Source organism: Populus alba, chromosome 1 (genome assembly GCF_005239225.2).
Source record: "Populus alba chromosome 1, ASM523922v2, whole genome shotgun sequence".
Lineage (NCBI taxonomy): Eukaryota > Viridiplantae > Streptophyta > Magnoliopsida > Malpighiales > Salicaceae > Populus > Populus alba.
The window spans coordinates 42,581,483-42,595,091 of NC_133284.1; the positions used below are offsets into that span (position 1 = coordinate 42,581,483).

The 13,609-nt window shown below is 35.1% G+C and overlaps 1 pseudogene; it reads left to right on the forward strand.

Moving 5' to 3' along the window:
- The first annotated feature begins 209 nt into the window (after positions 1-209).
- Positions 210-13,093, forward strand: LOC118027472 (protein SEEDLING PLASTID DEVELOPMENT 1-like; annotated as a pseudogene).
- Positions 13,094-13,609: the final 516 nt, after the last annotated feature.

The window sequence follows — 13,609 nt, forward strand, 5'->3', positions numbered from 1 at the left end:
TGACCTTTTCTAAAGTAAAAATGAACAAACGAATGATGATTTCCTTTAGTTTGTTTTATAATAATTGTAATTATAATTATAATTGTAATTGTAAATAAATGTAATTGTAATGTTTGATAAAAGTTTACTCTGTGTTTATAACAAAAAAAACCATCAACATCGCCAACAGCACAAACATACCCATCGTAAGCATATGACGAAAAAAACTCCTAATTATCTATACGTGGATGGATAGATTTCCTAAACACCCCAACCCCCATTAAAGCTGTGGCTTCTCTTCTCTTTCTCCCATTGTTAATTTGATCTGATCTGATATCCATCCCACTGCAGAACCTATAATCCTGCCCTGCTTTTTAATATTCCAAAACAATTTCTTTTCGATTCCCGCCAAAATCAAATGCTTTCTCTTTCTCGGCTGCAAATCCCACACCATCTACCTCTACCTCCCTTGACCGAACTCCCACACCATACTTATCCACTCTCCAAAACCCTTCATTTCTCTCCAAAACAACGACTTCCTCGACAATTTCTCTCCAAAAAACTTTGTGGGTTACTTTCGATTTCGAATTCTTCAGTTTCTCCTTCGCCAGAAGATGGTTTTGAGGTGGAGTTGGGTCACCTTTTGGCCTTATTACCCCAAGAAATGAGAAGAAGAGTTAGTGAACACCCGGAGCTTCTTGACTTGGTTGAGGTGGTTATGGATTTGGGTAGGAAGCCCCTAGCGAGATTTCCATCTGGGGACTTTGTTCTATCTGATTGCCCCATCACTCTTCAGGATCTCCAACATGCTACTTCACAGGTTCCGAATTGTTTTGTTATTCTTGCCTTCTAAGTTCTTGATAAAATGCGCTTATAATTTATGTTAGTTTAGGATGATGTTGTACTTTTCTAATTCAATGTTGGGTAGAGGATACTATTTAGTTGAATGATAAATGTTTCGTGCTTGTAAATTGTAATCACAATTTTGTAAACTTATGACCTCTCAAAATTTTCCAGTGTTATGTCTGTTGAGATAGTATCAATCAAGTCAGCTTTTTGAGTGCAAGGAAAGTCATTTCAATTTTTAGGGCTTTCAGTGATATTGCAATGCTGAAGCCTAGTAGATTGGGAGGTCGTGGTCGTTCTTTAGTCGTTACTCATTATATTGTTGACATTGTATTCGTTGACAAGTTGCTCTTGAACCTTAAACTACCAGATGATAGCGACCGAGGTACTAATCACACCTTTGAATTATTGACTTCTCATTTGGTGGACTTGTTTGGCGATGTTGTTGGGTTTATTTCTAAGATAGTTTTGCTGAGACATGCTTTCCAGTTCCCACTATTTGATCATAATAACTGAGATAGCTACGAACACAACAATATACATAAATAATAGGCTCTTGTTGAGAGGAATAGAGATGTAAGGCTCAAAAGAATAGTCGTTTATTTTTTCTAGTAGTTTTCAAGGATGAATTAGTGGAAATACCTTATTTTCTGTCAAGTTTTGAACCATATAACTCATTTTATTTTCTTTTGATAGCTTCTTTGTATGAATGGTTGCAAATTAATCTCAACCTGATGGCAAGATCACATCTCTACAATATTCTTAACTATCACAAATTTGAAAACTTTTCTGCTACCACTTATTATCCTTGACAAATCTTAGGGTCATATACATTTCACATAACTAGAGATAAAAAAAAGATACAAGGGTAATATTGCAATGCCCAAGTAACTCATTGGCCTAACAATGCTGTGCAACATAGTCCTTTTCATGTGGCAAAAGAACTTAAAAATCAAGTTATCAATAGTGGATCAAGTAGGTAGTTACATACATGCTCACTTTTCCTTCTTTTTCTGATGACCTGTTCTTCAGCTGTTGACCTAGCAGGATTCTACTGGTGGTTTCCACCTGCTAACTAACTTGTAAAATTTCTCTTGAAATAGACAAGTCCAGTGTATAAAGCTGAGCTCTAAGCTGTTAATAATAGGTTTCTAAGGTGTGTACAACATTACGTTTCCTTCTCTTTCTTTCTGATGTGGGGCTGTAATATTTCAAATGTTGTACCCCTCGTGACATGAGCTAGATGCAACAGCTCCACTCCGTGTTTCTTTCACAACAACATTATTGGTAGCTCGTTTTGTCATCATGGGATGCATTGTATACTCTAAATTCTTTTCGTGTTTTTACTCACCACTCAAATACATTGTGTTGAGGATTCAACGAGTTCTATTTTATAATGTTTGTGATTCAATTTTGATAATATATTGTGATTGATTTAGTGTCTTTGTTATTTCATTAGTGGTTTCTTTATCATCATCGTCTTTGTTGTCACTACTTTAAAGGATTTGAATAATAGCATACTATTCTTCATAATTCTTAAATTATCAATATTGGCAACATTTGTTTTTGAGAAAGTAAAGAAAAAATAAAGGATGCTTTGATTGTATTTCCAACGTTTACTAACTGAAAAGAAAAGAAAAAAGTTCTAAGTTTTACATATTAAGTTTGACATATTTAATTTTCAGAATTAGGAGGAGAAATGAGTTGGATGAAATTTGAAGTCTTGAACCATTTATCAAAAGTTCAAGGAGCATAATTTCGAGTTTAGTCCCCCAAGGAGAACGACCTAGATTCTTCACTAAATTTTTATGATCCATTTTTCAAGCATTTCCCTCTCTGCTTTTTTTATTTTGCTTAAATTCCTGGTTTGAATTTTTTCTTTTTCTTCAATAGCAATATTTTAGTTAAGCTATCACTACCTCATTCTTCCATACTATATAATTGTTTTTTTTCTCGCATGATTAATCATTAATGGTAAATAGAGGCTTTTGGCTTACTAGAATGGCATAGTGTAGGTTGGTGACTTTGCTATTGACAATCGAGCAGGCATCAGCCAAACATTGCATCGCATTAGTGCCATAAGAAATCGAGAGGGCCAAATCATTGGTCTTACTTGTCGTGTTGGTCGGGCAATACCAGGCAGTGCTAGTTTGCTGAGAGATTTAGTTCACGATGGTGCTTCCCTTTTGTTCATTGGTCCTCCGGGGGTGGGAAAGACTACAATTATCAGGTTAGCTGTTCTTGTTTTTTATGGACATGATATGATTTCACACAAAAGCTTCTATTTTGTTCTAAATTGTTTTCTGCATCAAGTTGTCATGCATTAAAAGAAATGAGCAATTGCCTACGTTGCAATTAGGTCGAGGAGTGTTTTGAGCACTGTAGTGAGCTACTGACTCTTGATTATTGAAGGTTTTATTTAGAAGAAGAATAATGATTCTTGTTTTATTTCACCTGAATCTACTTGCCTGCCTAATTAAAGTGGGCATGCTACTCTTAGATGTGATACTTCGTTAATGAATTGTGTCCTAAAAGAAAAAAGGCGTTTCATGTTAGTTTGGTGTTAAACTATGTCACAGTCCCATGTTATAAAGAACCATGGTGCTCTACTTTTAGAGCAATGTATAATAGTTTTTGTTTTGGAAAATTTAGTATTCTTCTATAGGTTTTTGCTTTCTTAAAATTCCCCCGGCTAACTAGTTCATTTTTCTTATGCTTTTCAATTTCTCAATGCCCCTTATTTCACCACTACTGTTGACTTAGACCATCTTTGCTTTTTTTATTCATCCTTAAATATTTCTATGCAAATGTTTTGTTCCATTTCTGAAGACATCTAATATCCTGGGCATGGAAAAATAGATGAAGTCGAAATATGCTATCTTTTGCTTATATTTTGTAGCAGGAGAGAACTTTTGTTGCTGAATTTATTATATGCTTAACAATGGTGTAAACCAGTCTTACTCGGATTTGAGTACCGAGTTTGCATCTGCGCTGTTCTAATAGTGGATTTTTGCTTGGTGCATCCATCATTCTTTAGGGTGACCTAAAATCCTAAGTTTTGCAGGGAAATTGCTCGAATGCTTGCAAATGATTACAAGAAACGAGTGATGATTGTTGATACATCCAATGAGATAGGAGGCGATGGTGATATACCTCATGCTGGAATAGGCAATGCTCGACGGATGCAAGTTCCTGATTTAGATATGCAACATAAGGTATAGGCTGGAAGTGTGTGATCTCCTTTATGGGCCTGTTTTCATGAAACAAAGTTGACTAGCTGAAGTTTGATAAGAAATGTTGTTAATGACATTAATAGATATTTCAATTATAAAGTGACATGACTAGCATTAATTAAGCATATACGCATGTTATGCCCTTGGGAAATGAAATTTCTGAAGCATATAACACTACTGTTTAGTAATTGGCATATGATCATTGTACTACTACAATGAGCAATGCATGCCATTTTTTTTTAGTTTTGTTAACAACATGATTTTATTGTTTTCACTTCCTGATCCAGAGACCTAGATGCGTTATTTTGTAATTTTATTGTCAGCGGGGGCAAATGCTTACAAGTTTCTAATGTTTAGGTATTAATAGAGGCAGTAGAAAATCATATGCCTCAAGTGATTGTGATAGATGAAATTGGGACAAAACTTGAAGCAATGGCTGCAAGTACAATTGCACAGCGTGGGATTCAGCTAGTAGCCACCGCTCATGGAATCACAATAGAGAATTTGATAATGAATCCTTCTCTGGAGATGCTTGTTGGAGGAATACAGGTAACATTATTTTTTTCAATGAAGATGAGTAATTGGTTTGTGTATTTGCTATGCTATATGTCAAGGGCTCTAACTTTTATGTTGTGATCTATGGAGTGTGCAAACTATCATATGCTAATAGTTCCTAATGCTATTGGGTGTTGATTGTGAAAATTTTGAAATAAAATGAACTACAATGTTGTTACTGTGATAATGGTGTTTGGATGCATGCATTGATATGTTCAACATGAAAGTAAATTTCATCATTGCCTCGCTTGTTCATATAAATGTTATGGTATATCAAATTAACTAATCTAAACTTTGAGATAATCAATATTTTTTCGTACCTGATGAAATGATTCCTTATTGGTAGACCTGTAAAAATGACCCAATCAGCTATATCTATGGTTGAGAATGATCTCAATACTATACTCCTCTTTTGTATCAAGTTAAACTAATTAACTTATTGACCTGCTGCCTAGTTCAACTTATAATTTTACTCATATAATGTGAAACTACTCAAGCTCAAGTCTAGATGGGCTTAATAAAACTCAAGATGAGTAGCAATACAGATGAACCAAGTTTTGGAAGCTTAAAACTTGACTTAACTTGTTAAATCACTGGGCAATTGTCTTTCTTGGTTTTCTTAGATACTGTTGAAGCATGTGAAAGGGTTGTGTTCGCTGCAATATTGATCCAAGTTTCCTCTACCACCTTTTGTCTTTCTTGTTTGTTTTCCCATTTTCTTTCCCTCCAATACACCCAACTTAACAAAATGGTCTTGTCTCTACATTAAGACACAAAAGTATGAAAGAAATTTGTGTTTTTTCTCCTTTTCACCTTTAGAGACCTCCATTATATAGTACTTTGTAAGGCTGATTTTCAACAATTTGAGGGTTGATTGACAAGGCATTAATCTACTTAAACAAGGGTTGATTTACAGGGCATCACTGTACCTACATAAGGGCTGATTTACATAGATGATTATCAGGGATCAATGTCCCTAACTTTCTTCCATAACATCTATAATTTGAATTAAGGAGAAAATATTGTCCAACTAGTAAAAAAATAAAATGAATGATATGTGTTTACAAGCGAGCACACACAAAAAAAGCTCACAAACAAAATTGCAGCTAGTGATTTAGTGCTTGGTCCCTTAAATGAAAGCATCAACATATGGTACAAAGGTGCCTTACTTTTTATTTTTAATCCTTGTCACTTATTCTATTTGAATAGGTATGTCTTCAGCTTGCAATCATATGATTTGATTTTTAAGATTTATCGTTGGGATTTGAGTTCAATTTAGATCTAATGCGTCTCCTATTTGTTAATACAAAATGTAAAAACATTTTGTGGGTGCCAGGCATTGTGTCAAGAGATTAGAGATTAAATTCCGCTCACATTGGAGTTGGAACGTGCTAAATTACTTGGAGGATAGCTTCCAATTATATGATTTGATTATTCTTATTTATTGTTGTGATTTGAGTTAAATTCAGATCTAGTGTGTCATCTTTCTATTAATACAAATGTAAAACATTTTTGTGGATCCAACTATTTTAGTTGATAAAGTCATCTTGCATGTGCCAAGAGATGATAATAGATTAAGTTTCCATGCGACCAAAGATGGAAGGGGTAAAAGACTGGGAGGTTTGGTCTTTTATATTTTTTTTCAAAGATCTAATCTAGCTTTAACCAAAATGAATCTAGATGTTTTTGGTCTCGTTTCAGTAGTCGTCTATTGTTCTTTTGATTGAATATTTTCTTAAAAATGTACTTTCATATTATTTCTCAAGACGTCAGTTGATTTTTAATGATCACAAAAAAAAAAAAAAAAACATTTCTTTCATTTAAAAAGTTCAGCTTCTAGAAGTTTTGTTGCTCAACAATCATAGTTGCTTCCTCTAATTGAAAGATTTTTTCAAGGATTCCTCTTTTTCCTAATGATAATAAAGTAAAGGTGTGAAAATGTGTGCATGTGCAGAACACAGTTCTGAACTCAGCTTGAGATTTTGTTTTACTCTCTGCTTTAAAAGGTGTGACACTTGAGTGTTACTGTGTTATTGACATTGCATCAATGTGTTTCTTCATGGCATAGCAGTCAAAATGTTAGAGCCTCATAGATGCCTTGTCAAAATTTGTTTTAAGGGATTAGGACACCCGGTAACAAAGGTAAAGACAAGGGATTGAAGTGGTGGAGTTTATAACCTTGCCACCAAGGTGTAAAAGTGTCACTGCAGGGTGTAGTTTTTCATTTTCTCCGTTCTTTATTTTACTCAAGTTATTTCTTTACTTCATCAAGGATCAAGAATCTTTAATGCAGAAATTTTGAGAATGTGTGCTTCTCTTTCTTCTTCTTCTTCTTTTAAAAAAAAAACCTGGCCCTTCTTTTTTCTGTATCCATCTTTTAATTACTAGATGCATATCAATAAATAAAGGAGAAGGAAAGATAAACGGATATAAAAAGGGAAAGAAAGACGTGATAAGTTCAATGCAGAAGTGAATTGTTCCTCTGGATAATCAGCACCACTGAAAATTATTATATAAAAAGCTGATCAACTTGCCCATGTTGTTCCCAAGCTTGTGTAGTATTGTACTGCAGTATAATTGTGTGGAGTTAAATAGCGAAGAGAATATTGTTGCAATTCCTCACTGTATGTTGTTTCCTTTATTTATTCTTCTTTTGAATTCATTCTTGCTTAATGCTTGGCGTTCTTTGGGCATGATTGCAATGACTGCTCTTCCACATTGCTTTGCTTAATCATTAGCAGTAGTGATGGACTTGCAGTGCAATCCTATTCTTCTACATCTCTATTATGTTCTTTCTCACCTTTATCAATGCAGGGATTTTCTATTCCTCCAGTTACTCATTATTTGCTGTGTTTCTGTTGAATGCTGCTATTTATGTTAACAATATCGGCACACAGATACCTCTCTGATCATTTATACTAATGCAATTAGTTTTACAGAGTGTGACACTAGGGGATGAAGAAGCAAACCGGAGGGGTGTCCAGAAGACAGTGCTTGAGAGGAAAGGGCCTTCAACATTTAGCTGTGGGGTGGAGATAATTTCAAAGACTGAGTTGCGAGTTCATCGCAGCTTAGAAGCAACAGTGGATGCTAGTTCTCGTCAGGTATTTTTTCTTCTGATTTAGTAAACCAAAAGAATTACCATTTTTATTGTTTTAGTTCTTGTACAGACATTCTCAAGATTGTGGCAAAAATTTTGTAAGAATTTACAAAGGAGAGTTTGAAGGTAGGTTGCTGAAGGAAATCTACAAAGACAAGAGGCAGCTGTTATGCTGCCATTCTGCAGCTGCTTCTGCCAATGAAGACAGCTCCTTCTTGCTGCAATGAGGCAGCTCCTTCTACTACATGTTTAGTGTGTTTTCTGTTCCCCTTTGCTCTCTCTAAACCTCTCTACTTATAGCTGAAAATGGGGGAAAACTTCCCCATTTGTCAAAGGCACAAATTTCTGCCAAGAATCTGCCATTGACATATGCTGATTTTCTGCACGGAAACAATTCGCCCCCACCCCCCCTGATCTGTCTCTCCTGATTCCTTATTTGTTGACACTGTTTCTGTGGAAGGTCGTTCCCCACATGTGGAAGTTTGCAAAATGAGTTCCCAGGGGAGTAAAATAAAACTATAGAAAGGGGAACCTGCCTTTCAAACATCTGCTGAAAAGAAAGATGAAGTTTTGGTTGAAGATTTCCACTTGACAGACGAAAGGATTGGTTGTAATGAGCTTACTTCTGAGTCTCCTCTGGACATGGGAGACAATTCTTTGGAACATGAAGTACCACTTTGCCTGTATGTCTATGGGGTAAGCACACTTTTTGGAGTGAATGTTCTCTAGTTGTAATTGGGTGGTTGTTTCTTTCTATATGCAAGTTATGTTTAATGAGATAGGATATGAATTTCCTTTGGAACTGATAGGAGATGTATGTTGATGACTTTAAAGCCATTTCATAGCAAGTAAGATAAAGCTTGCCAAAGCCAGCTGATTTCGGGAAAATGACATCCTTTAAAAAAATAAATTAATAAAAAAGAAGAAGAATAAGAAAAACAGAAAAAGAAATTATAAAAGTTTAAATCTTATTAATAAGCAATTCCATTTCTCGTTACAGAAGTTTATGATTGAATGTGTTGCTAGCTCCCTCATCTCTTTTATTTATTTCTACCACACATTATCGACAGTTGTTTAAAGGAACACCATTGTGTAAAACAGGGCAGTGCTATGTTATAGTTAAATTTTTTCATGCTTTGTCTGTTTTTTGTAGTTCTCTGTTTTCTTCAAGTAAAATGTTAAGAAATTCACCAAAAACTTGGTTCTTTTTCTTATTTCATTCTGATACTAGAAATTATACCACTTATATATATGTATGTATGTAAGTATCCTTTTCCATTCTTTTAAAAAGAACATTTGTCATTACAAGGAAGTAATCTCTAGTCTCAAGATAATTTGGAGCTCATTTTTTATCATTGAGTAAAAGAGGGCAGGGCTATGTTATAGCTAATTTTTTCATGCTTCATCCTTTTCTGCATTCTCTGTTTTCTTTAAGTAAAATGTTAAAGAAATTCACCAAAAACTTATCTTTTTTCTTTTTCTTTTTTCATTTGGATACTAGAAATCGTACCACATATGTTTTTTATTTTTTTTGCCCCTTTCCATTCTTTTAAAAATAACATTTGTCCTTTATAAGGAAGTTATCTCTAGTCTCAAGATAGTTTGGAGCTTGATGAATATCTACAGTGGCTATTCCTACGTAATTATTTGTCAGTAGGAGGTCACTTGTATTACTAGATAGCTAGTTTATGTCCTTAAACATGATAGAGCAAGCTGGGCTGAAGTTTGCATGAGCCAGTTATCAAGATCTAATTTTTCTCTTCCAAAAAATTGATCCTACATTTTATTTTGAAAGTAAAACTAGACTTTGCATCTCACCTGAAGTTAATTAAATTTTCAATTTTTGGCACACTTGATTACTGCGGTCGCTGTAGTATGAATATAGCTGGATATGGAACTTACATAAAGAGCAGTTTTTATTCTAGATCTTGAGACAGTGTGATCAAGGGATCAATCAGTTGAAAATGGATGCTGCAAGTTCGATTAAACTGATAACATCAGCATGCAGATTGCGCTTACTTCCTTGCAGTCTAAGCTCAAGAAAAAGAAAATGCCAAGATTCAAGCTGCTGCCAAATCTCAGGACATACCCATTTATGTGACAAAGGTTTATATGATCAAACCAATACTTATCTATTTCCTCAGCTACAGCTATGTGTTTTCAATATGGTGAAACCTGTTTTCTTTCTTTTGGTAGACAAGTTCCTTGGAGCAAATAACAAAGGCCATAAGGGCATTGATGAGCAGTCATGCTAATGGATTGAAGGATTCTAGAACACAAGAGAATACAAAATTGTCAGAGAAGATAGAATGCCCTGGAGGAAGAGTTTCTTTCAGTTGTGTTTTTGAAATATTTATTATTGATTAATATATTTTGTGGATGGAGTGCGTTAACGATGATTTATGTTTTGGTCAATGCACAGCGTTCAGGCCACGATGGGAGTTGCTAATGCTCATGGCATATGCTGTTGTGAATTGTTAGCAACTCTCAGTAAATTCATTAATTCACACATCTCTAAAAATTCAACGAGTTGGCATCAAAATTACATGACATGCCTAATACAAATGAAGAATTGAAGGTCCAAAAAAAAAAAAAGAAAAGAAAATGTAAACTATTATCTAAACAATTGCAGAGAAGTTGATTAGAGAATTAGTAACTGAAATTTTAAATTAAACATAAACCTAACTTTAATTGTAAGCCAATGTAACAGTGTAAGTCATTATTTTTAGACATATATCATTGTAGTGCTATGAGGAGCCATATACAGTGTAAGTTTCTGAAAAAGTCTCAGCAAATAAATGTAAGAAGTTGTCGCATTTAAAATTCTTTGCTTGAACAAAGCTCGAATCAATAATTTTGACCTTGACTTTATAAGTCGAAGAAGTTTGAGACTTGAATTTTGTTAAAAATTCGAGTCAAAAAAAACAGAACCTGTCAATTGTGGTTGGGGGGTCAGGGAGGGGGTGTCGATTCCTGTATAGTGTCTATAGAATCTCTCGGGTTTTGACAGGCTCAGGTGGAACCCCATTCCTTTAAGAATACATGCAAGCCTTATAAAGAATACCTCAGAATTGAACCCAATGGGAAGCGACTGTTGAGGATGTTGGTATAATCGAGTCCTAGCTCTTCCTCTTGTTGGAAACAGGGCTGCCCAAGCAAAGAAAGAAGATTTCCTTTAGGAGATTCATTTAGACTTACTAAGAGATATAGTGTACCGCTATAGTGGTACCCTCTTCTTTCCTTGCCTTGCCTGTGACCTGCCTGCTGCCTCGTAGGAAGTCTTTCGCGCAACTATCATCACGTCTGCATTCCAGCCACTACTGATTGCTCACTGACTACACAAATATCACTCACTCATCGTTTCCCAAAAAAACCAAACTCTCTCTGTATATGATAGTTGTAATTTGTTTTTAGGGGAATCGATGACCCACACTTGTTTATTTATTTTTGGAAAACATCAAGAGTCTTTGTAGTAGTGCGACTGAGATATAAGAAGATATAAAATCTTTCTCTGAAATTTGACCTTTTCACGTAAACGGACTGCAATGGTTAAGTGGTACTATCATTAAGTTGTTATTCTAAGAGTGGCTGTTTCTTAGGTCCCATTTGGTACAACTATTAGCAGTTAGCTATGGTTGTAGCTACAAATGTGAGCAAAAGGTGTTTGGTAATGTGTCGTTGAAAAAGGTTTTAAATGCAAAATAATGCTCAAAAGCCTTTCAAAACCTTAAATAGCTTCAATATGTGGTTCTCTAAATAATAGTTTAACCTGTTTTAAATGGCTTTTGAAATGCATTTGCATTGTTAGCAAACACCTTTAATTTGGTGGTTGGTGGAAAAGCACCTCCTACCACCTAACCAATCGAGAACTTAATTCCTCAGCTCCATTATATTTATTACCAATGGTTTTATGAAGCTTAAACTAAGATTTGGTTTTCCTTTCACTTCCTACCCTTTTCCCTTGTTCTCTTTTCTTTTCTTCTTCTAGAGCAGCATAAATGTATGGCTGTTTGATAATTGGCGACATAATCATGCTTTAGTGTGGAAAAAATTTTTGATCAGTTGTGAGACGACCACATGGTTGCAAGCTGGTTTTTCTTTTGCAAGAATGTGCTCATTTCAATGGACTTTTTTTTTTTTTTGAAATTAAACAAAGCTGCTTCTCTATGGATATTCAATGCATTAATATGTGTTGTGTGTGGACATATAGTATTTTACGGATCTATTTTTTTTCTGGTATTTCTATCTCAAAGTTTATTCTCAATGTGGGTGGGTGATCTTTAGGCCAGTGATGATTGAAAGGGAATTTGGATGGTGTCTACTCAATTTATTATATGATCTTCAAGTAAGAGTGCAATACTGTAAGATCCGAAGTCTGTTGCATTTGATTAGAAGATCTCTTTTAAATTCCATATAGTTTGCAAATTTCTTTTTCTTTTCTCCGGAAGGAGCAGTCTTCCTGTTTAACACTACCTTGCATATTTTCATTGTTGAATCTTGAATAGTATCATTTCTGCCCAGTGCTTCTGTTTTCCGTTTGTCTAGTTGAAAATAATAAAGAAACAGGGAAATACAGAACATAGAAAGTAGAAAAGAACAATGATTGGGGAAGTTTGTATGCATTGATTGATTTATTGTAAGCCGTCCAACAGAATATATCATGTCCAACAGACTAACAGTAGGCCATGATGATCACAGTTAATAAATAAGGGATGTCCCGGCAATCTTCATTGCTGGCTATCATTTATCATTTGGAAACACCTGGTTCATCTGAAATTATTACATTTCAATCTACAAAGTACTTTTCTTCATACAGAGGCAAGAATAGCTGTGATGCAAGTAGTAATTCCAAAAGGAGAACCTGTGGAGCTGCTCCCTAGGTCACCACACATTATGTCCCTTCAGATGGATTTCATTCGAAAATACCAATTAGAAACAGAGAGATTGGTACACATTCGGCCGGAGCCAGAGGCACGCCTCCGTATCCTCCCATATCATACTAGGATGGATGTAAACAACAAGTTTATTGAAACAATTGGGACAGATAGTGGAATTGATGATTTTATCAGTGCCACTGGTGACACAAATGGATCACCCTACCCCCGTCCAGCATTGACAGGTTACCTCTCTTGCCTGACTAGTATTGACCATATTGCAACTTGAAGTATCACCACGCTTGATAGCTTTAATGCGTGTAGCAGATCAACAAGTTCTTGTACATGAGTATCCATATCTGCATGGTTTGCATATTCTGGTTCCTTTGCTGCTATGTATTGCATTGAGCATTTCAATTTTTTTTTTTTTAATATTGTGCAAAATTGCAATTACAAGCCAGTGAGGTTTCTGCTAATGCATTTAATAACATGGTGCTAATCAAGTATGTGCTGCCGCTTCTGTTGTTATATTGGGCAATCAAAACAACTAAAGGGGGACAAGATAGGATAATGACAGAACTTAATTATAGCACTGAAAGTAACCTATTGACCCTGAAATACATAATTTTTACTTGCATTCGTTACTTTCGTTGCATATATGTGATTGTGAAATAATTTTTGGGATGAACTGTTCTAATGAAATTGAATTTCATTTCATCACTTAACCAATTGCAAGTGTAATCTCTTATCTTCTTCGTGACTGCTCAACCTATCGTGGCCATGTGATGCATGCAGTGAATCTATTTTGGTAATCGCATACAAATATACTCTACTTATGGAGAAGGTGGTCTTTTAATACTTACGCTTCCGTCTTTACCTTCTGCTCAACATTTAACCCAACAAACTAAATGGGAAGGATGTTATCCCATCTCGTCCTTTAGTAGCATCTCTTGACTAGCGATCTAACAACCTTGAATTATATCTTACATTAAAACTTACTGGCTTTCACAGCTGTTACTTAA